Raw genomic sequence first — 22,700 nt, 5'->3', positions numbered from 1 at the left:
GAATGCCGATCTGCAGGGGAGAAGGATGCGGTCACAGGTGAAGCCCAGAGACCAAGTTCTTCTGTACACAAATTGCATCAACGAACCTTGTGTGCACAGCACTGAGGTCAGAAATGGGACTCCTCTCCTTGTTGGAAAAAAGGATTAAACCCCCCTTTATTAGCATGCTACTCTTCCTAGTCTGCTGGTCTCTCTTCTTCCACGAATTGGGAGATCCCAGCCGTGGGTCTGGGACAGCCAGGGTCTGTTGCCAAGGAAAGTTCCAATGCTCTTTTTCCATCACTTTTTTTTTGTTTATGATGGCCGTGACTGAAACGTTTCACCACCTATTTTTGTTCCTGTTGTAGTTGTAATTAATGTAATTTATTCTGTAAAATATCAGAGTTATTTAGTAAACATGTCTATAGAGATTTGTCCTGAATAACAGGGCTTTATTAGTGATAATCCTTAGCTACTCGGCTCAAACAACTTTTCAGAGCTGGAAATCTCTCACAGAGAAGCCAATTGTGAATATTAAAAGGGATTTGAAAGAGGAGGCAAAAATTACATTTTCATATATTCCACCGAGCTGAAGATTTAACCTAGCAACATCACTGAATCCCTGCACGGGCTCACAACCTCATTTTGTTTTGTATTAAAAGACTCTTGGCTGCATTTTAATTGTGTACATAATATTATTGATATTTAGCACTTGTTTCTGTCACCTTCCACCTCAATCAGCATTGCAAAACACAGCTTGAACTGACTGGGAAGTAATTTCCTGGCTAATATTCCTTCTTGTCTCTGGAGAGGAGCTGATGCAGCAGCTCGCAGAGCACGGATCCAACGGCCCCGTTGCACAGCCCCGCTCCCGGTGAGGCGGAGCATTGGATCTCACTGGACGAGCGGACGGACCCTGAATGCCCTGAGCAGAGCTCCTTCAGACATGGATCATCGAGTCAATTAGGTTGGGAAAGACCTTAAAGATCATCGAGTCCAACTGTTGATGGTGGTGCTGCAGTTGAAGAACATTCTTCCCTCTTCAGCAGATGTCTGTAACTGTCTCCACCTCAAATCCAGCGCTCCCCAGCTCCCGTGAAGGGTCCTGCAGAGGCGAGTGTCAAAGCAAACAGCCCCAACATTCTCTTAGCTGGTGTTTCTTCCTCGCAGTAGTGAGATGCAGCAATACAGTAATTGCATTGTCTGCTGGAATTCCCCACTTGCCATTGATTTAATTGCTTGGTTGGGAGCGTGTTAATTGTTTATTGACACTGTTCAGCTCCCATGCCGGGGTTAGACACATCTTCAGCCTGACCTGTGCTGCAGCACGTAACTGGTGAGACTGCCTACATCTTCTGGGCCCAGCTCACGTGTCAGGTCCACGAGGTCTGCGTTCACCACCTTCCCTGTGGAGGCTGGTGCTGACCCTGATCCACTCCCAAGGGGTCTGCGGTGCAGAGGGAAGGGCAAAGATTCCTGGAGCAGCCTTGACGTGGGCTTTGCTTGGGGCATACAGCAGCTGCACAGCCCTGCTCGTCCTCCTGGGTCGTATTTCTGTCACCTGTGGCTGTAGGAGCCGCCAGTCGCGCTGAGCTGTGCTTGCAGTTGCGGGGCACATGAGGTGTCCAGCAGAGATGGTCCAATGTCGGCCCTGTCCACTTCTCAAAGACTCTGCACATCGCGTTGGTGGTTGGTGGTGTACTCATGCTGGGGATGGAGTCGTACCCATGCTGTGGATGGTGGTGTACCCATGCTGTGGATGCTGCCTGTGCTCTGTAACCACACGGACGTGCCTGTGGTTGCTTTCGCTTTTCTCCTGTTCACCAGGCATTAACCGGTGTTCAGAAACGAGCACTGCAGGGCCACCTGAAGCCCATTTTCTGATATGAAAAGTGCGTTCTCTTCAGTGAGCTTTGAATCAAGCTCTAACAGTTTCACACTTAGAAGTGGAAAAGAAGGCCATTTGGAGAGGGGAAGCAGGTCTACGTGTTATAATATCTTCATGCTATGTATATAAAATCTGCTTCGCTGTTCTAATTTAAGCGTGCACAGCATGATAACATGGAGACTGTGCCTGGCCATCTCCTGATTATGCTGCAGCCGAGAAGTTTTAATTTAACCTTTTGCTATTCTGCACGTCTCAGAAGGACTGTTTCTGCTGCAGACTGTAGTGGTTTTCCTATCACTAAATTTTCCTAACAAGCCTGCACTCTAACGAGGAGCTGAGAGCTTTGTTCCCTGCTGGTTTCCAATGGAGCCCATCATGCTGAGGCAGTGACTTGTTGAGTGCTGAGCGATGGAGCCTGTGCCGAGGCACAGCCGAGGGGGCACACAGGGGTGTGAGCCCGGTCCCATGCAGGGACCTTTCCAAACTGCAGGTGTGGGTGGGAAGCGGGTGCTCCCGATGGGTGCTGGGGTTCAGGGCAGCCCCCCCAGCTCCTCTGTGCTCATGACGAGGCGATCGGCCGCGCCTGCGGTCTCACAGCTTTCATTCAATCCCCTCCTTTTCTCCAAAGTCGCAGGCAGAGGGTGGCTGCTTGCTGGGGCAGCAGATGGACAGACAGACAGATGGACAGACAGACAGACGGACAGACAGATGGACAGATGGACAGACAGACAGATGGACAGACAGACGGACATACGGACGGACAGCCCTGAGAGTGCGACCTGTGGCAGGAGGGATTCTGAGTTTAGCAGCAGGATTGTGCAGGGGGGTTTAAGTATAAATCCTATGGTAATTAGAATGATATCTGTTGTAATTAAAAGACTCCTCATTAAATCACTAATGACTGATGCTGAAGGTGGGTTCTCAGTGACGTGGCAGCAGTGCACGGTTTCTGAAGCAAGAAAAGGTGCTGGGGAAGAGGCAAATGCTCCTCAACAGGAGATGAAGTTGATTTAAAACCTCCTATTTCCCAGTGGGATGCGAGGCCTCCCGGGATGCTGCGAGCCAGGCGAGACCCGAGCAGGGCCGGGGCAGCACTGGGGACGCATCCCTGCGAAAGGTCCGCTGCCGCCTAATGGGATTTTTTAAGCTCATCCACTTTACAGGTATTCGGCTTTTTTGCTGCTGATTAAACATTTTGCAGAAGACATATCGCAGAGGGGATTTTGCAGTGGTATCCATGGAAACAATAGGATGTTTCCATCTAACATACATATTAATTTTTCCAAGCTGTTATTAGCTGTTCCTGCCAAAGGGGTTTAAAGCAGCATTAAGAAAGCAAAATAATGGAGCAAAAGATGTGAAGGAGAATCACTGTTACAGAGATTATGAGGGCAGGATTTTTTTTCAGATATTTTTTCAAACTTATGATCCTACCTAAGGCAAATTTTAGGCCACATCCTTTAAATTCACAGGAGTGAGGTCATTAACATAAAAAATTGACTGTGCCTTGTCCCGCCTGCACTGTCAGAGAGCCATCTGCACTTGAAGACACAGTCAGTGTCAGAGGAATTCACTAAGGTGAATCAGGAAAAAAAAGGTCTGGCTTCATTCCACACACACCCTTCATTTACATCTCCATAGCATCAGCTTTTGGATTTTGCTGTTAAAAAATCAGATTTTTTTCACAGAAACTCGCATTTCAGTTTCCAGTTTGCTCTGTGCCTCAGTCACTCTTCCTAATGAGCTATCCCCAGTTATCCCTGTGCCCAGCGGTTGGCCATCCTCCTTGTACCTCTTTCCTCACCCGTCGTTGGTCGCAGCCGTAGGACGCTCCAGAGGGACACACATGGCTCTGAGCCATGTGTTCAGAGAACCCAGGAGGTCTCATAACAGCCAGACCCCAGTCAGGGTGAGGCAGAGCAGCGTCGTGGGGCTGGCAGCGGGAACCGATGCTTGGCTTTTGTAGAGAACAGGAGTGACTGAAAAGGCAGAGACAGGATTACAGCACAGTGGTAACATCACAATCATTACTTATTCCTTTAGCATTCATTATTGTTAGGTGAATCATAATGAACTCATCTGGCATTAATATACATGTATAATGCAAATCCATGCAAATTCCTGTGTAATTCAGCATCCTTTAATGTACCGTTAAACTTCTTCATGAGCTTCCCCTGAACTGAGGCCTTTCTTTGAAAGAGTCCAGCTATTACTGAAGAATAAAGAAGGGATAATTTGGCTATTGGGCACCTTATGGACTAGCACAAGGCAACAGTCTGTCATTGTGAGTGACTATTAAGAAGAGAGACTTCTTAATTCACAAATTAAAGCAGCAATGTGAGGACACTGCGCAGCTCCAGCATCAATTAAAGGCCATTTATTTTCTTCCACTGCTCAGTAATTGTGTCGGATCTGGGCTGGTTTAGCTGAAGGTCCATTTCATCGTTTCCCCGACTTCCTTCAGCTACTGATGCAACTTCGAGCTGCAGTGTTTTTAGCAGCAGGAGGCAGAAACAATTTGGGAACTCCTCCAGCGTTGCAGTCCTGCTCTGCGGTGCCTCTGGGGCCGGGATGTGTGGGGCTGAGTGCCCGGCTGCGGGGCAGGGGCTGGGAAAAGCAGGCAGAGCTGCAGGGCTGAGAGGAGCGGCTGAAGCCAGACCCTCTCACGCCTGCATTTAACCCCTCCGTGCTTCCCGGAGAGGCTCAGTTAGCGTTTCCTCTGCTTTCCAGTCATCTTGCTCCAACGAAAGCCTTGGAAAGCTTCCTCTGCCACGCTTCCGGGGGAAACTGGTTTGGTGCTGACTTCTCTGCTTTTATTTCTGCGAATTGCTGCACACAGCCCTGGTCTGTGCGCCTTCATTGTATCCACTCTTGCGGTTTGTCTGGGTTTATCAGCAGCCGTCCTGGCTTAGCAAGTTCTCGTGAAAGGAAGCCAAGAGGCCGTGTCCTGTGAGCAGAAAGGCACCGAGTGCCCGTGCTGAGAGTGACTGCGGGAGGTTTTGTTCCCGTCCTTTTGCAGATGTATGTGGGGTACTTCAACGGGAGGTTTCCACTGCTCAGTAAGACCTGCCTGTTAAAGATGGCCTGGATTCTTCTAATTTAAATTCAAAGGAAAACGTAACGTTTTGTCCTTAATTGGAAGAACCTACTTTAAAATTGTGGAAATGCTTTTGAAATGGAAATCGCAGTTCCCACCCCCGAGGTAAAGGTGCACGGAGAGCTGCTTGGCACTTCGGCATGATTTAAGATCACTTTCCTGATGAAATAATTCCTGCTCCTTTCATCTCGCAGAACAGCGGAGAGCCGCCTGCCTGGGGGTTTGCCAGAGCCTGTCCCGTTTGGGGGGGGGGCAGCGGGAGAACCTGTCATTTCCTTGCAGTAATTTACAAGTCTGCAATATTGCTGTAATTAATTATTCACTGTCCTTCCGATCAAAAGCAGCGCAGAACAAATGAATAAACTATTTCCTTTTAGGAGGCAATGTCTTGGAAATCCAAACCCAACTTACAGTACACATGAGACACCTGTATGATTATCATAATTAATTTAATTACAACTAGTTGCTCACTTTTGAAAGACGAAGTGCACTAAATACTAGATGTCTCTTTCCTTAACAAAATATCACCAGACACATTAAAGCAAGACATTTTGAAAGCAGCTCCATTCCCATTTGAGCAGCAGCCTTCATGCAGAGTTTGATGAATTCACCTCCTGCACCTTCCACCGCATCGGTTTTAATTAATGTGACGAGTGAGACCACGAGCTGGACACAAGCGAGTGTCTGCGCCCCGGCAGAGGGAGGCTGCCCCGAGCGGCCAAAGGGACGGAGCTCGATGCGTCAAACGGCTGCGAGCCACGCTCAGCACACAAATACAATTTTCTATTTGGAATGAGCAAAGTTGCAATTTGAAGGTGATGAGTTCAAAAAGGGAGCATTTTTTTCTGTGTTCTGACTAAAAGAAAGAGAGATCTGTCACATGGCCGTGGCCAAAGCGGCTCCCTTTACAGACACCTTCTGCGTCAGGACGTTGTCGTGACGGGAACGGCTGCCGCGTGCTCCCGACGGCAGCAATCGCTCGTCTCTGGGAAGGGCACGGGGCGCGTGGGGGCTGAGCACGGCGCGGGTTCGTTTCCAGCGGTGAGGGTTTGCCCAGCCCTGCAGTGGATCAGGGTCTGGTTGGGTCAGTGTCATGGTATCGATCTCTGCACACAGAAATTAATGGAGGTGTTTCTGCTTTTCAGTGCTGCAGGGCTGGCTGTCCAGAGGAAAAAACGTGTTGGTGATTCTCCTGGCAGTCATTTGTCACAGCAAGGCACACCCCATTTTTTTCTCTCTTTCTTCCTATTTTTAAATGTAAACCTTTAAAATATTTTGCCCACTGGGTATGGTTTGTAAAAAAATCTTCAGTCCTTAATATTGTGCAAGATAATTTCTGATAATATAGGCGAGCAGTGAAAGACTAAGGCTTAAATTACGCTGCCCTCCCTCCAAGAAAGGGCACACATTTGCAGTAGTATGTAATGAAGGAAAATTATTGCTCTCAGTGTCTCGATACAGCTCTCACCTGGTCTGTCTTCATCCAGACTGAAAATGGCCTTTAACCAACGAGACAGGTTATGAAACTGAGAAGCTTTTGGTGGCTGTTTTCTAAATGGAGTGCAACATTTCATATTTAAGTGCTATCTCTATAAATGCATAGCAAATATCTGGGAATATATATAGCGAGTGGCTTTCAGATCCGCCCCGGTTTGATTTATCAGCAGTTTTCTTGTCCTGACTCTATTTCCGTCTTTTGTTTAAATGTCCTCCCCGATAATTGAGTATGTAAAACTCCAACCTTGCGAGCAGCCAGGGATCGATGAGGGCTGACATTAAACACAGCAAATATACGGGCTAATGGCTCCCTTTTATGGGGCCCATCTCACACCTCGTGACAAGGGGCTGGTCCTCCCCTCGCTGGCGCCCTGAGAGTAAATCTGTCCCATCCCCAGTGAGATGAGCTGGGCTGCGGCGTGGCCATCAGGATGGTTTGTGTGCGGCCTCACAGGACTGGTGAACCAGAGCCTCAGCAGGAGGTATAGCTATTGGAATCCAGTCTGGGGGGAAAAGGAGACGAAAGGACAGCAGTAGAGGTGAGCGGGATGCCTGGCTTGGTGTTCTCCGTTCGTCAAGAGCATCAGCTACGGAGAGCTGAGTTGTGTTTTCTGTCCCAGCCCTGCAGTTACTGCAAGGCAGTGCTGGTCTGGGCTTGGGGAATCACAGCCTGAACCACCTGGCACAGAGGAGCTGCTTGGAAACAGCAGGCACAGGCGCAGGGGGCTGGGAAAGCCTGCCTCATGTTTTATGCACGAGAAGTGGGAAATTACGTGCTTTCTGAGCGCAAAAATGTTGAGTGGCAAGCGAGTTTTGCTGGGAGGCGTTGAGGAAAGCTCTCCGTGACTCATATGTTTCCTCTCCAACACTCACCATGGCCAGGGATTCTCAAGACAGAGCCACAGTCCCATCGCACAGACAAACCTCAGGCACTGGGCAGGGGCTGCTCATCCCGCGCAGTGGCCAAGTTCCAGCCGGTGCGACCTGGCAGAGCTCCCCCGGCCGCGCTGGCACCGCAGCCACGCAGCGCTGAGGCTGGGACACTGGCATGGCCGCTCCCATCAGGGGATCCTTCAGAAACACCCCAACACGTCCCCATCAGGGCATCCTCCACCAGAAACACCCCAACACATCCCCATCACCTTTGGACACAGGAAGGTTTCTGGAGATAGGTTTTTTTCTGGGGAGAAGTCACCAAAGTGGTTCAGTTTCTGACAGAGAAACTTTCTCAGGAAAAACCCACAGCATTTACTCCAACCGCTTGTGCTCTGGATTTGCCCACACAAATTGTGGGGAAATTTTCCCCACAGTATCAAATGATAATATGTTTCTAAACTTTCCTGCTGTCTGCAGCTCTCCAAGACTTTCAGTAGTCTTCAGGCTTGTTCATCAGGCTTAGCTGCATCCTGAGCCACTTTATAAGTTCATATTTGCTTGTTGTTCATTTGCGTTTCTCAAAACTACGTGTAGATGTTTGCTGACAAACCTTCAAAACAGGCACAGAAGTGGGTAAAAAAACGGCAGCCCCATTTTACAGCAACTAGGATTAAAAATAGTACTTTTTTTTTTTATCAGCTGCGTGGCCATTTAAAGAGGGCCTCAGGCCTGCGTGTGATCAGTGATTGCCCTGACCAGCACCTGGCTGGTATAAAAACCATCAGGAGAGCACGGCTGCTGGTTTGCAGAGCTAAGAAATGCCTCAGAGCTGGAGAGGGGTCTGGTGTCCTCCCTGTCAAGGCTGGGACTGGCCTGGTAGGTCACCCCTGGTTTTATGCTGTCAGTGATTGCAGACACGTACTCTGGAAGGGCTGGGGCATCACCCTGCTTTTCATTTACCATGGATTTTTAGTGTGTGAAATGGGAGTCAGTGTGCTCTGTGTGAGCGTGTGCTGTTGTAAAACTCCCCTGTTTTATTGCAGTTAAGTGTCTCTCAGCCATGGCACAACCCTCCTGTGCTTTTAGTCCTCCCCAGTGGATCCAAGTCCTCGTTAGGCCTCAGAGCAGCTTCGTTAAGCCCCCGGGAGGGCTGCAGTTGGGAAAAGCTTGGCTGCAGTACACGGTGATGCTGCGGACAGGTACTGGTTTCCAGCAGCACTTCAAGAGGTCTTGGGGTCAATGAGCCAGGGCTGAAGGGTGTCTGAGCCCACAAACCCTGGAGCTGCTGGGCTTCAGGCGCAGGAGCTTGTACCATTGCACCCAGCGCTCTCACCAGCCTCTCTTCTCGTCATCAGTCGTCCTTCCCCAAAGGAAGTGGGAGGATATTTGAATGTGTTCTGGGCATTGCCAAATTACAGGCAAAATACACGGTTCACACCCTGCCTCTCACAAATAGGGCTGGATCCTCAGCTGCTGTAGGCACTCTTTTAAGTTGTACATGAGGAAACAGTCCCCCAAGCCTCATCTGGTTTCCTTCACTTATGTCTAGAAACCTAGAATTATAATCAGCACTAAATTGTAGCTGGGATTGTATTACACGATTGCTTAGATCCTTGTTGCTGCTTTTGAATTTTCATTTTCTACTTTCTTTTCACAGGATATGATATGTGGTGCTCAAATATATTCCTGTAGCTGCAGGGTGAATATCACCTTCTTTAATATAGTTTAATGGGACTTTCTTTCCTTTTCTAATCCCATGGAAATAGGAGTTGTAGTGGATAAGATCACACATGAATGTTACCATAATTTCGCTCTGTGTCAAAGATATGATTTCATCAGAGCTTGACAGTATTGCTAATTTGAGAAAAGGGCACAAGCATTAAAGCTGAGATATGCAACCTTTAGCAATCCTTCAGTTTGTATGGAAGGTATCTGGAATGCAAATTGTTGGGCATTATGCTCTGAAACGTTCCAATAACTTTTGAACTGCAAAATTATGTGACTGTCAGAATTGAGGTCACTGCTACCCCTCCTCCTCCTCACCCTGCTCTTCTGTACCAGCCTACAAATCTGAAACACTGCTTCTAAAGAAAGATGGATGCTATTACTATTCAAATGGATTTCCTTATTTTTCCATATGAAAAATGGAAGACTTCATTGCTAAAAGTAATTTTAGTGTTAAGCTGCCTATTCATGGTGGGTCCTGCACTCAGCTTGAATGAAGTAGATGTATAAATATCCTTTCTAACCAAGGGCTAAACACTGGCCCTGTCTCTAAATGGAGAGCTGGGAATAGGTCCATGTGACTGGATATAATTCCAACAGAGGAATTATTTCTTGGTTTTTTGGGTGGCACGGGGTACGTAACTTCTGACGAATTTGGGAGCTGAGAGGTGGAGCAGTACCAAGCGATCCCTGGTACAGAGTCTCCAGCTGGGCACCCAAAAGCCGAGGGATCTGAAATTTCACCTCATTTTAGGTGACAAGCCATAAAATAATTTAGAAGCTTGACCCTGGTGGATATATCCCCCTTTGGCTGTGGCAGTTGCTGGCAGCATTTGGAGCTCTGCATCCCTGGGCTTTGCTGTGGCCCAAGTCGTTTGTGGCACAGCGTGGTCCTCCCAGTCACCCCGAGGGCATCTCTCCTGGTTTCCATCCTGGCCGAAGGAGGCTTCAGGCTTTCCCTGAGCAGTTTCAACACTGCCTTTATCTCCACTGGAAATGCAGGAATGCCAGGAGAAATCCTTCTGCAAACCTTAACCTCTGTTTTTATCATTCATCAGAACCTGTCATTTATTTCAGCCCCTGACATCTAAATTGGCCAGGCACAACACAACAGCTCACGCTGGCCAGAAGGGCCCAAAGGAGGGAGGATCCCGAATCCTACTGAGGTTTCTGGGGGATCCCAGTGCCCAGATGTTCTCCTGGGCCCCCAGCAGGCCCCCATCTTTGCTCCATGGGGGCGGGTACCCCATTGCCACCCCCTGTGCCTCCCAGTCCTGCCCAAAACCGTGGGAAGGATTTTTCTGTTTATACCCAGGGAAAACAGTGCAAAAAGGCTGTATGGAAATATTAATAGAGTTTATGGATGTGGCTAAAGAGGATTGAAATGACACTTGTAAATGTGGGTAGAACTTGTCAGTGGCTGTTTAAAATTGAGTAATAACATTTTAATTGTTATCCTTACTGCTATAGACCACAATAAGGTTGTGCTGATGGAACTATCAAGCATGGTAAATGCTATAAGTACAATATGTTAGTACTAATTATAGAGTAATTTAACAACAATGTATATGGAGAGGCCAATTTTGCATGCCAGTTCACCATAGTAAATTTAATTGTATGGAAGAAGGGGAAGGCAAAATATTTTCCATAGAGTAAAACAATAGATACCGGGTTGCTTTTCCAGTGCCAGTGGTATTCCTGACTCCTTTTGAAAGGGTCGCTGCCACTTTACCTTACCGAGCATCCTTCTGCGATGTATATCTTTACAGGAGACTTTGGACTGATTCTGGGCAACTGCTCTGGCTGTTCTCTGCCAAAACAAAAATATGTTATTTTTCATCAAGGGAGGTAAGCTGTGACTTGTAACGATGTGAAATGTTAATGAAGAGCATGCACAGGAATTACACCTAAGGAGAACAATGTGAAAATAGGCCCCTGTTTCTTTTTCTTCTGCAAGAAGTCAGAAGCTGTTACTCACTGAAATAAATTACCTAGTAGCTTTGGCCTTTTCCCCGTAATTTACAGACCTGAGAAAGGACTGAATTTGAAAGGAGTTTCATTGTTTTGGGTGAAATAACTTGTCTTGCTCTTTACTTCCCACCTCAAATATTTTGTTCTTGTTTGTGCTGCAGTTGCCTTTGACTGTTCTGGAAACACAAAAGGATGTTTGGGAGTCGGCAAATGTGGCGTCTAGGGAGGATGGAGACCTCGAGAAGCGCCCAGGGACGCCTTCACCCGCTTTCTTCTTGCCTTAGGAAAGGTGAGGGTAGAAACCAGTCCATGAGGGAGCCAGCTCCGTGTTCCCAAAGCCCCTTCTTAAAATCATTTCACCCCAGAGAGCCTTGCTTATTTGCCCGTTATCTCACAAGTCTTGCCTCCTGCTGGCAGCCACTTGAAAGAGATTTCCCCAGGGGCCATTAACTGACTGCAATTCCCTGTTATGTTTCCTAATTCTTCTCTTGCCTTAAATTGATCTGATGCTCATTATCTCTGCAACATCTGTACAGGGTAAAGGCTGCTCGGCTCATCTGCAGCTCGCCTTGCTGCAGCTGCTGCCCGAGGCCCCGTGTGGGGCCTGGCCAAGCCCCGGCTGTGGGGAGGCTGGGCCTGGCGAGGGGGCGCTTTCCCCCCACCATGGCAATGTGAGGAGCAGGATGTGGGGTTGGCAGGGGCAGCTGCTGCTATGGTGGGCTTGGACCGAAAACACAAAGGGCATGAGCGGAGCTGGGGAGTGCGTGGGACCCTGGTGTGTCGTCCGGCCAGAGCGGGTCTGTGGCGTAGTGACGATGTCCTTGTCCTCTCTGGCATCGTCTGTTCAAGGAGGTTCCCAGAAACCCATGTGCTTCTGCCAAATCCTTGGCTGATCTAGATTAACTGGGAATTTGGCCTTGAACGCTGCGTTTGGCTGTGTCCAGCGGAGCATATTGCTTGCCTCAGGCCTGAGAGCTCTTGACAGCCTTTGAATCCCATGTCCTGGGATCACCCTGTGCAGCCCGAGCTGTCCGGAGGGTAGTGACCCCCATGGCTCTGGGGGGCTTTAGGAGATGCTGCCTCTCCCGCCTCCGTCACCCAGAGATGCACTGGGCTTATGCTTAGCCCAAAGCACTGCAATATTAGTTTAGTTCCTGTGGTGGGGTTTCTGTTGGTTGTGAAAGCCCAGCTTGTCTCCGTTCAGCTGATGCTGAGCTGTGTCACTGCTTCAGGTGCCAAGACCTCACTCCCGTCACGGTGACTGGCCAGAACACAAATATGAGGGTGACCTCATCTGTGTCATCTGGAGCAGAGGATTGGGGGAGGCTGATCCTGTACAATACCCTGCCATACCCGTGGAGAACCTTAACAGAAGCGTGGAGAGCTCTTGAGTTAATGCAAAACTCAGCTCACAGGACACGGACTATTTGTTTTGCTGTAGCTTGGGTACTGCATGGTGCAAAGCCTTTGCAATATCAAAATGTGAAACCCGCAGCATCCCTGCCACAGACAGAAAAAGTAGTCTAACATGTTACTGTTTCTGGGTGCTTTCCTAAAGCTCGAGGAAAACAGCGTCGCTGAACCTTGTCCGTTGCCAATACGCTAATCCCTGCAAAATGAAAATTGCCATCTGTCCCTCCGAGCAGCAACTGGCATTTGGGTCTACCTGCTCTGGTGGCTTTGGATGGGATGCTGGACAAAGTACATGAGCGCATGTAATTTCCATGAATATCTGGTTTATGTTCCTCCTTATCGTTACTATGTATGACATCTGGTATATAGAATAATTTAAGGTAACACAGCATTTTAAATTCTCATTTGTTTCGCATAGAGCCAACATGTAGGTCCTCTACTTCCTTCTGCTTGACCCTCCTGGAAGAGGTAGTGACTAATTACCGTGATGCTGTGTTTCTCTTGCTAATGTCATTATCATTAAAATCGTCTGAAAACCGTGCTACTTCAGTGCAGCACTTTCCCCTCTGTTTGCCCTTTAGTGTTTCCAAAACCAAGTCACTTCATGACTCTCTTGTCTATTTTATTGCAGAAATAGCACCATAAATGTATCATTGAGGTATCTCTTCAGACTTACATCTTGCACTTAGAAATCTTTTTTAATGTTTCCTTGCATGGACTGTTTATCAGTTGTAATGGGATTTTTAAACAACTTTTTTATTACCCTGAAATGGCTGGAGGAGATGATCCTCAGCAGTTGATAAACCAAAAGAAATCTGTTTGAAGCTGACAGAACGATGCTGACATTTACCAGCTCCAGAAATGGTCCTTGGCAGCACTGGCACAGCACGACCAACTCCTCAGCCTTGTCACTTTATGGCAAAGCTCGGTTAATTCAGTGGGGGCGAGAGCGGAGCGTGAGATGTTTTTGTGCGGTCTTGAAAGCAATAAAAGCTCTCCAAACTTACGCACATGCTTTTTCTTTAAAATCTAGTGTCCTTGAGCACCATTTGTTGGTTATTTAAATACCTTTTTTTAGTGTTGTCCCCAGTTGAAAGGTTGCTCTGCTGTCCCGGTGGGTGTGGGTTCAGTAGCCCTGCTGACAGGCGGAGTTTCTGTGAAAAGGGGTCTTTGAGGGTCCTGTGCCGCAGACTTGCTCACCTTTCCAACAGCAGAGGTTTTACCTTTCAACATACCTGATCTTTGCTATAACAAATGTAGTTTCATCTTTAACAGCACCTTTAGCATGCCCCTTTAGGGCATGAATGTGTGTGGATAACGGCCCCCTGCACTACCAGGGGACCCCTGCTTTCCCAGGAGACGTTCTCAGCAGCAGCTTTGCTGCTTCCTCCCACCCTCCCTTTCACTTCCTGTTGCTGCAAAACCCTTAAAGCGCAATAAAAGGATGGAAACCCAAAACATAACGGTCCCGTTTCAAAGCTTAGGAAAGTTGCTGTGTAATTTGCTTCCCTGCTAGGTGATACCGTACATGGTTTGTGAGATTCACTCCTAGAGACAGTTGTAAAAAAAATAAATAATCTTTTTGGCCTGCAGAGACTTTTGATTAAGCCCGAATGCAGTCTGCTGCTCCAGGGATCCCCGGTGTGTCACAGAGACGACAGCTCTTCTGGCGTGGAAGCAGAGCGCTGCCAAAGCAATGACTGCGTGCTGCGGGATGGGATTCCCTCCTCTGTTACTGCCCCACTGGGGCTGGCAGTTAAGTGCTTGCCGAGCACTTCTGCCTCAGAGGTTGCTTGTCGCTGACAATTACGGTGACCTTCCTGCTTGTCACCGGCAATTTGGCCCGAGTTTCCCAAAGGCAGCTGCCGGCAGAGCCACAGCAGGGGAGGGTGGGTGCAGGCAGCGGGGGGTGCGCCCGTGCCCTGGCCCCTGCTTTGGGTGCAGCAGTCGGTGCTCTGCTCCGTGCAGGGACAGGAGCCCCTGGAGCTGGTGTCCTCAAAGGTGACGTGGGGAAGCAGCCCCTCTGTGCTGCCCCTCGTCATCTGTCCTCTGCGGTGCCCATCATGGGCGCTCGGCTGGGGGGGACCTGGGCTCCTGGGGGCACAGCTGGGAAGAGGGCAGAAACGGGCAAGAAGAGAGCAGTGACAGCCCCCACAGTGCCAGGAACTGTGTGGGGAGCATCCAGCACCCACAGAGCAGTCCGGGCTGTTTGTAAAACCTCGTTTGTAGGTGAAAAGGCTGCCCTTATTTCATTGGTTGTGAAGTTAAGGGGCTGGCTTTCTAAACCCTGGCCAGCCTGGTGAATCCCAGCCACGCTGGGCTCTCTGGCTTGTTTTCCTGCTCTGCAGAATCCCAGCACCTCTGGTTGCCCCTGGTCTCGTCCTGCAGCACATTGCTGCCGGGCAGATGTTCAACCAGGGCGAGGGGGTTGGAGCCAGTGACCCCGGTGATCCCAGCCTGTGTGGCCTCCTTTGAAAACGTGGCATCCTTTAAAAGCACAGCATCCTTCAAAAGCCTGGCATCCTGAGGAAGGCTTTGTCTCTCTCGCCCGTAGACTTGCAGGGCAAGACTCCAGCCCAGGTTCTGCGCTCTTTCAACTCCTGTATCAAACTGTTCCTTTGCAGAAGCTGCTGTTAGGGTTCACTGTGAAAAGTGCACTACGATGTAAGGTGAAAGCCAAGTAAAGTTTAAATTTAAATTGCCAGATGCAGAATCTGGAGAATAAAAAGTGTGTAGAAGCCAAAGGGAGCTAACAATGGGCTTTTAGTTTAAAGTCAAATTCAGAGGAAACTGAGGAGGCCATTTTCGGTCCCAGGAAGGTCAGGCTGTGCTGTTGCGTCTCTGATGTTGCCTGTTAATGGCTCTTAGGTTGGTTTAGTTCCATTAACATCTTGGTGCAGCTCCTGAACTGGAGACGTTTTTTCTTGGGAGTATTCTTAAAATGTATTTCCAAATGCCCTGTTTACCCTTTCACGATCATTGGCTGCACCCTTTCACGCACCTCGGTGAATATGGAGCATACGGCACCTCCGTGTTACCCTTTTGTAGGCTTTCTGCCTTCTCCCCAGGGCCCATTTGCAGACCTCAGGATGCTCAAAGTGCACGTGCTTGACTGGCAGGGTCTCCAGCCCGATCATTCCTGCATCTGGAGTCCCTCCATGGTTACAAGCAGCTTGTTTTATTGATTGCTGGAGACACTCTCATGACTTTTAGAAAATCATTTATGGCTTTTGTTAAAAGTTACTTAATCGAGGTGTTGACAGGATGGCTCCCGGCAGTGCTCACCCAAGTCTAACTTGCCCACTGTGAACAGTCCATGGGCTTCTGTGTTGATATTTAGTGGGAGAGGAGAGAAACCCCCTGGTCCCCAGCACAACCTGGTCCAGGACATGCTGGCAGCCACCTGCAGCGAGCGCCTGTGCAGGTTTTGGTCCCAATTCGTACCAAAAGAAATGCCAAATTGTCCTGAAACTGCTAACTGATGTGGGGAATAATTCATACTGCTTCCCACATTGACATCAAAATTAAGAGGTATAAAAATAAAGATTTCACAAAGGAAAGACAGAACTTCTTTAAAGCAGCTTTCTCAACTATGTGGTGAATGGTTTCAGGATAAAAAGAAATATGATTATTTTTGAAGCTGAAGAGGACAAGCATGGCCTTTTTTGTACAGTCTTGTTTTCTGTATTTTAGTCAATAAACAGACACTGGGAAGATACAGAGCACTACTTTATGCAGAAAACAGCAAGGAAGAAATGTGAATGGAGCGCAGATTTAGGGGATTAATGAATTAGCAGCACAGAGGAGAAATGCAAAGCATGTGCCAATGCCAGAAAGAGACCGAACAGTCCCTTATCTTTAGGCTTGTCAGATAGTGCAGTTAGTGCTAGACTGACTTTTTAGAAAGAAAACATTGTTCAGTGGCAGAAGTATTCAAAATACAGTTTTTAATGTGGGAGAAAATGAGTCAATGTGAGAAAGCTCTTCTTGGCCTAATTAACAAAATTGTTATGTTTTGTTTCCTGAGGCCTGGGCTCTGAAACGGAAAGTTGTGTTTTGGGTTCAGTCCACAGTGTGGTTTGTGGTGATTTTCACTGTGTGCTCCTACACCTTCCCTGGCAGACCCCATACCAAAAAGCACCCACTCCTGCCTTTAATCAGTCATCATCAGGAGGGAGTTATTTCCCTTTGTCCCCCGCATCAGTAACCAATTTACTTCACCTGTCTCTGGTTTCTCAGCTGTTTCTCAGAGGTGAGAATGAGCTGCTTGGGCTGGGGAGGGCACAGCGTCGTTCATGGCTGGGGCAGGGCCTCCTACCCTCACAAGTCCCTGGTTCTGCCCCGCTGCAGGGGCTGGGCTGCCCCCAGGTGCTGTGGGGGCGGTGGTGATGGGGTGGGAGGAGATGGTGGGACCGGGTGTGGGCCAGAGCCCCAGCCCTGTGCTCAGGGGAGTGTGGACCTTGCTCATGGCCAAAGGGGTTTGGCTGTGGTGTGGAATGCTGCCCTTTGGCAGGCAGGGGCTCCTGGGGGTGTTTTTTCTGTGCCACAAGGCTCTGCTTGCCTGGACCAGGACAGAGAGCGGGTGCTTTGCGGAAGGAAACCCCGATGAAGCATGAAATGCCGGAGAACCACGGGACTGGCAGGTATCTGCTCGGCTTTATAAGGAAAATGTTCTCATTTCTTTGGTGCTCAGCTTCGGGACAGCTTTCAGCCAGAGTAAAGGCTCAGATTCACTTGGATGGCATAGCAGACCTTTCAGTGGCTTTGCCAATAAATCATCAGCACTCAGAAATTCAGTTGTCTTGGGGGAAGAACTGTCACCATATGTGCTGTGTCAGGCGATCTCTGGCTGTGGGTGAGGCTGCTGGGTTGGTGGGACCCTGGTCCTCGTGGTGTGACAAGCTTGGTGTCACTGGCCTTGGGGAGACAGAGGGGTCCCTCCATTGGCCCCTTCCCTGGGAGCTGCTCTGGCATTACCGGCCTGTCCTGTCCACGTGTAAGAACGAGTGCAATGGCTCTGCTTAAACATGCCACAGGTATCGCTTCCTCCTCCTTCAGTGAACAGGAAAATTGTGCTTTTAATGTGTGTTTTGGTGTAAGTCCTGTTAATGGTGTGTTGAAAGAACGTGAAGAGTGTGTGTTTGTTTGGTATTGGATGTTCTCCTTTAAAATGATGAACCAAACAAGAACAAGGGACTGTGCAGCTGGGGCTTTATTTAAATCTGTTTGGAAACCTCATGCTAATATTTAAATTGCTTCTTGTTTTAATTGAAGTATTTACTTCTGGGAAGGTGGAAGATAGAGGCGTTGCTTGCAAACCTTTGTAGCATTGAGACAGCCGCGGTGGGTGATAAATACCAACTTGCAGAAAAAATAAATATGTAGAAGCATTTTCTCTAGAGGCTGTGCAGGAAGAAAATAGTGAGTTAAAATGTTTTAGTTATGTGTTGAAAAAATTAGTAAGAGCCTGCCTTAATTGAAATTCAGTTCTTTATGTATATCAGTTCTGTATCCTTCTGGGATTCTTAGCAGTAAGAAAGAGACAGAGCAACAGATTAAGCTAAATTTTGGCAACGACAGAGATAAATTGAGGGTTTAAAGCCTGCGTTGAGACAAATTACTACTAAAAACCTGCTTGCTCCTTTTTACTTGACTCCTTATAGGACCAGATACTTGGTTACACAACAGAGCTGCCCTTTGTGAACCTGGCTGCAGCAGGTACGAAGGGGAATTCAAGCTCTGTGGATGTGAGTGCGCTGCTGTTGTCTTCCATTACTTGAAAGCGGGTGCTGGGGCACCCTTACACTGTCACCGCTCAGCGCCTGCCCTCGGGTTTCCTCTTTGCTGTGGTGTTCCCTGCAAACCCAGACCTGGAGGGGCTGTGCTATGGCCGTGTCAGGGGAGAGTTTTTTGTCCACTTTGGGCCAAAAAGAAGCTGGGCTTAAGGTCTCCGTGGTGCGTTTGAAACAAGACACGTATTTTATGCGTAGCTCACGTAGAATAAGTAAATTCCATATTTTGTGGTATTGTTCTACTAATTTCCAGCCACTTCTACCTTGCAGGTACTCTTTAAATTTAAAAGTCTTCAGTCAGGCTTGGCAATATTAGCAAATGTTAAATCTGCATAAATAATACAGAAATTAAAACCTAAGAAAGCAGGGGTGATTTGAGCTATCAGAGGCTTTAGCTGCCTTCTGAGCTTTCTGCATGTTGCTGACATGTTGAAAATTATTTATAGCATGTGTGGGCTATTGTTTCTAATGTAAATATGTGCACTGACTGTTTTAAGACCTGGAGCCAGCCCCGCTGGAAGCAGGAAGGCTGTTCTGTGCTGTTGGTAATTCTGATCCACACAGACATGTGGAGCAGATCGTGCTGTTGTGGCAAAGGACGGTTCTCCGGGGTCAGGACTGGAACGTTTCATGGCGCATGCTAAGAAGCAAGTGGAGTTTCTTCTCTTGCTAGATGTAATTTATTTATTTGTTTGCTTATTTTTTAACTTCAGCAATCTAGTTGAAAAGTGTTTTATTGAATTAGGATAATGAAAAGTGTATAGCCCTGAGACCTCAGCACGGATTGCGCTGTAGTTGTGGAATCCAGAAATTTAAGTCCAAGGTGCAGTGGATTCAGCAGCTGCAAATGGCAGGTGCCCAGTCTCCGGATATTGTCGTTGTTCTGTATGTCTGACACCAGCCTGGCGCCATCGCAGTTCTCAGTGGATCAGTGTTTGTGAGTACCAAGCTGTTTGTGCGTCCCTCGCTGAATCCATCACACAAGGAGGTGGTGCACGGTTGAGGTCACAGAATCACAGAATTACTGAGGCTGAAAAGACCTCTGAGGTCATCAAGTGCAGCCCATGACCTAACACCACCACATCAGCCAGACCATGGCACTAAGTGCCACATCCAGCCTTTCCTGAAACCCCTCCAGGGATGGGGACTCCACCACCCCCCTGGGCACTCCATTCCAATGCCTGATCACCCTCTCCATGAAAAAGTGCTTTCTAATCTCCAGCCTAAACCTCCTCTGGCGCAGCTTCAGGCCGTGCCCTCTCGTCTTGGCACCAGTTGTCTGGGAGAAGGGCCCGACCCCACCTGATACACCCTCCCTTCAGGTAGTTGTAGAGAGTGATAAGGACCCCTCTGAGTCTCCTCTTCTCCAGACTAAACAAGCCCAGCTCCCTTAGCCTCTCACTCCCAGACTTTCCCTCTGGTCCCTTCCCCAGCCTCATTGCTCTCCTCTGGACCTGCTCCAGCACCTCCAGATCCTTCCTGAAGTGAGGGGCCCAGAGCTGGACCCAGAACTTGAGGTGAGGCCTCACCAGTGCTGAGTACAAGGGGAGAATCACATCCTGCTCCTGCTGGCACCACTATTCCTGGTACAGGCCAGGATGCCATTGCCTCGGGGCCACCTGGGCACTCTGCTGGCTCGCGTTCAGTCACTGTCAACCAGTACTCCCAGGTCCCTCTCTGCTGGGCTGCTCTCCAGCCACTCTGCCCCCAGTCTGTAGCACTGCATGGGGTTATTGTGGCCTAAGTGTGTCTGTGCTGGGCTGCAGGGGGAAGGAGCCTGGGGGTGACCCCAGGGGGTTCCTGACGTGGGGGCTGGGTACCCCAGATGCCAGCTCCGCGTTTCAGCACCCCAAAATAACGGAGTGAAACGCCCCTGGTACAGCGTGGGACGGGCAGGGCCCCATCACCCCTCGCGGCTCCCACACAAGGACCTGTGTGGTGCCTGGGCCCCCGCCAGCGTCTAGAGCTTGCCCATGGACTAATTTCACATTAAACAATAAGCTCTGCATTTGTGAGTAAACAGTTGTTAAATTTGCTCAAATATTCAATTTGTTCCGTCCCAAGGACTTCCAATCAATATTGCATTCTAGCAGAAAAATAATGTAATAAGCCATTATTAGAATAATGTTGTGTTCGTTTGTTGATGCTCACAACTGACAGCAAATCTTTATTTTAATTAATTCTTAGATTAGTTAAATAAAAGCCATTCTCCTTTTTCATTCTGCTCTTTTAAAGAAAGTTTTATTATGCTCCTAGTACAGATAAAATTGGCAGGATTGACCAGAATTTTTCATTCTGATACTGTGTAACTTTTATTTCTCAGCACTGTTGATGCAGGCCTGTTTTTATTTTTGGAAGTCAGTTGAGTACAAATAGCAATATCAGTTTTCATAAAGTGCTGTGGAAACAAGTTGTTTTGGAAGTTCCACTCTGCATGGTTCTGATTAAAGGTATTTTGCATATATGCTAATGCTTTAGCAATTTCCAACTTGGCTATATTTACACTTAGCCTAAATCTCTCAGGGTGGGATCAAATGAAGCCTTTTAGCATTTCCAACTGGAAAGCAGTGCACTGGTACTGGGTCATGGTTCCCCTACAAACCAGGGATTTTTTGTGTGCCGCTGCAGCGCGTGGTTCACATCTTCTGATCCAGTTACAGCTGCCCATGTATGCACAGCAATAGCAAATAAAACACCATTAACAGTCCTTGGTCAAATAATGCAGAAAGCACATGGAATTTTGATGCGCCTGCTGTACATGGAGAGTGGACAGAGGTTGTGTAAGCGTTTGTAATAAACCTCTGTGTTTAAAAAAGCTTAGAACTTGATTTTAAGGCTGCTGTAGATATGAGCAGAAGATCTTGTTTCCTGTCCCAAAAGAAATTCAAAATGTCAATTTATTTACCCTCTTTCATATGGCTGCCACTTTAACTGAGAGAGGAAAGGACAATTTGTGTGTGCGAATGTAATCAGCATGAGGAAGAAAACAGGCCCAGAAAAGACTTGCTTCACCTTCAGTCCTAAAAAAACAGCCAACCATCAGTGGAAATGGTAAAGCTAATGTCCTCTGAACTGAAATGAATGTTTTTCAATGAATGCTGCCTAGGCAGTTGCAGGTTTTTTCCAAGTCTGTTCTCTTAATTTGTGACACTTTGAACACGGCCTGTTCCATAGGGTTTTTGTAGAGGATGCAGGTGCTCTGTCAGCACCATGCTCGGTACCTCGCTGCTCAAACCTGCTTCACCCTCTGATAAGGAAATTAAATCATGACGATGGTGGATGAAATGGTATCTTTGGTATTGCCCAAAGAGCACAGAATGTGCAGAGGTATTTGGGGTTTATCATAGTTTTTAGTTGGTATCTCAAGGTATGAAGAGCATTGATGTACCCTGATGAGTTTTTGTCTTTTTGTTTGTTTTTACAGTCGCATTGGAGGGTGCAAGTCTTAGTTTCAATGAAATTTGGATGACTTTCTCCCCATGGTATAGCTCTATAGCTATAGCTCTGGGGACTGGGTGAGTTCTGCAGCCTGTCACTATTACTCTGCTCCTCTGTCTTGCTGCCAGCTTGCTTGTGTGCAGCAGGAAACAGGGCCTGCCGTGTTCAGCACTCGTACGTGTGGCCCTTGCAGACCATGGAGGTTTTAATAGTGAGCTGTTACTGCCGGTTCGGGGTGCTTTGCTCGTGCGCGTGTTGGGGACAGCCAGGTGAGAACAGAGTTGCTTTACAGAGGATGGGTTAGAAAACACCCATTAAATTTCAAACCAGAACTTGAAAATTAGTCATGCTTTATTTTAATTATAATGTGAACTCTTTCAGCTGGGGCAATTCCAAGTGAGTTCCTTCACAGAAACCTCCTCCTCCTCACACTGCTGATGCTCCAGGGCCTTTTCTGCTGTGTGGGGTACGACCGGGACCTGACAGGGACCTGGCTGAGCCATGAGGGGCTGAGTGACACCAGGCCGAAAGGATGGTTTTCCAGGAGGGGAGGGAAAAAAAGGACCCCAAACATGTGGGTCTTTTATAATAAGACCCAACAATAGTAATAAAAAAATGAGTCCATCCATCAGCTGATCTGCTCCCGAGGCAGTCTCTTCTGTCTGCACTTCACAGCGTCTCCAGGTTCTCCTGTGGCCACAGCCGTGTGCAAGCTCTGCAGCACGGGAGGACACAAGGTTAAATTAGACCGGACTCGGGTAGAGTGGGTGCATACCAAATGCATCCTGGTTATTGTTGTAGTAATCAAATACAAACAATTTATCTTCTGATTGGGACTAAATTGTCATTGAAAACTGAAATACTACTACTACTCGATCTTCTATGCCAGGAAAATCCTTGCAAATAGATGTGTGACAGACTGCGTACTTCGTCAATGGCAAACTGGCAGCTACACAGTTTTATGCAAAATTAAAATGCTTATTTCTTTCCTCATTTTTGGAAAACCTTATGCACGTTTGTAGTC

Source organism: Mesitornis unicolor, unplaced genomic scaffold (assembly GCF_000695765.1).
Source record: "Mesitornis unicolor isolate BGI_N332 unplaced genomic scaffold, ASM69576v1 scaffold1660, whole genome shotgun sequence".
In the NCBI taxonomy this organism is placed as follows: Eukaryota; Metazoa; Chordata; class Aves; order Mesitornithiformes; family Mesitornithidae; genus Mesitornis; species Mesitornis unicolor.
This window is presented reverse-complemented; position numbering follows the sequence as displayed.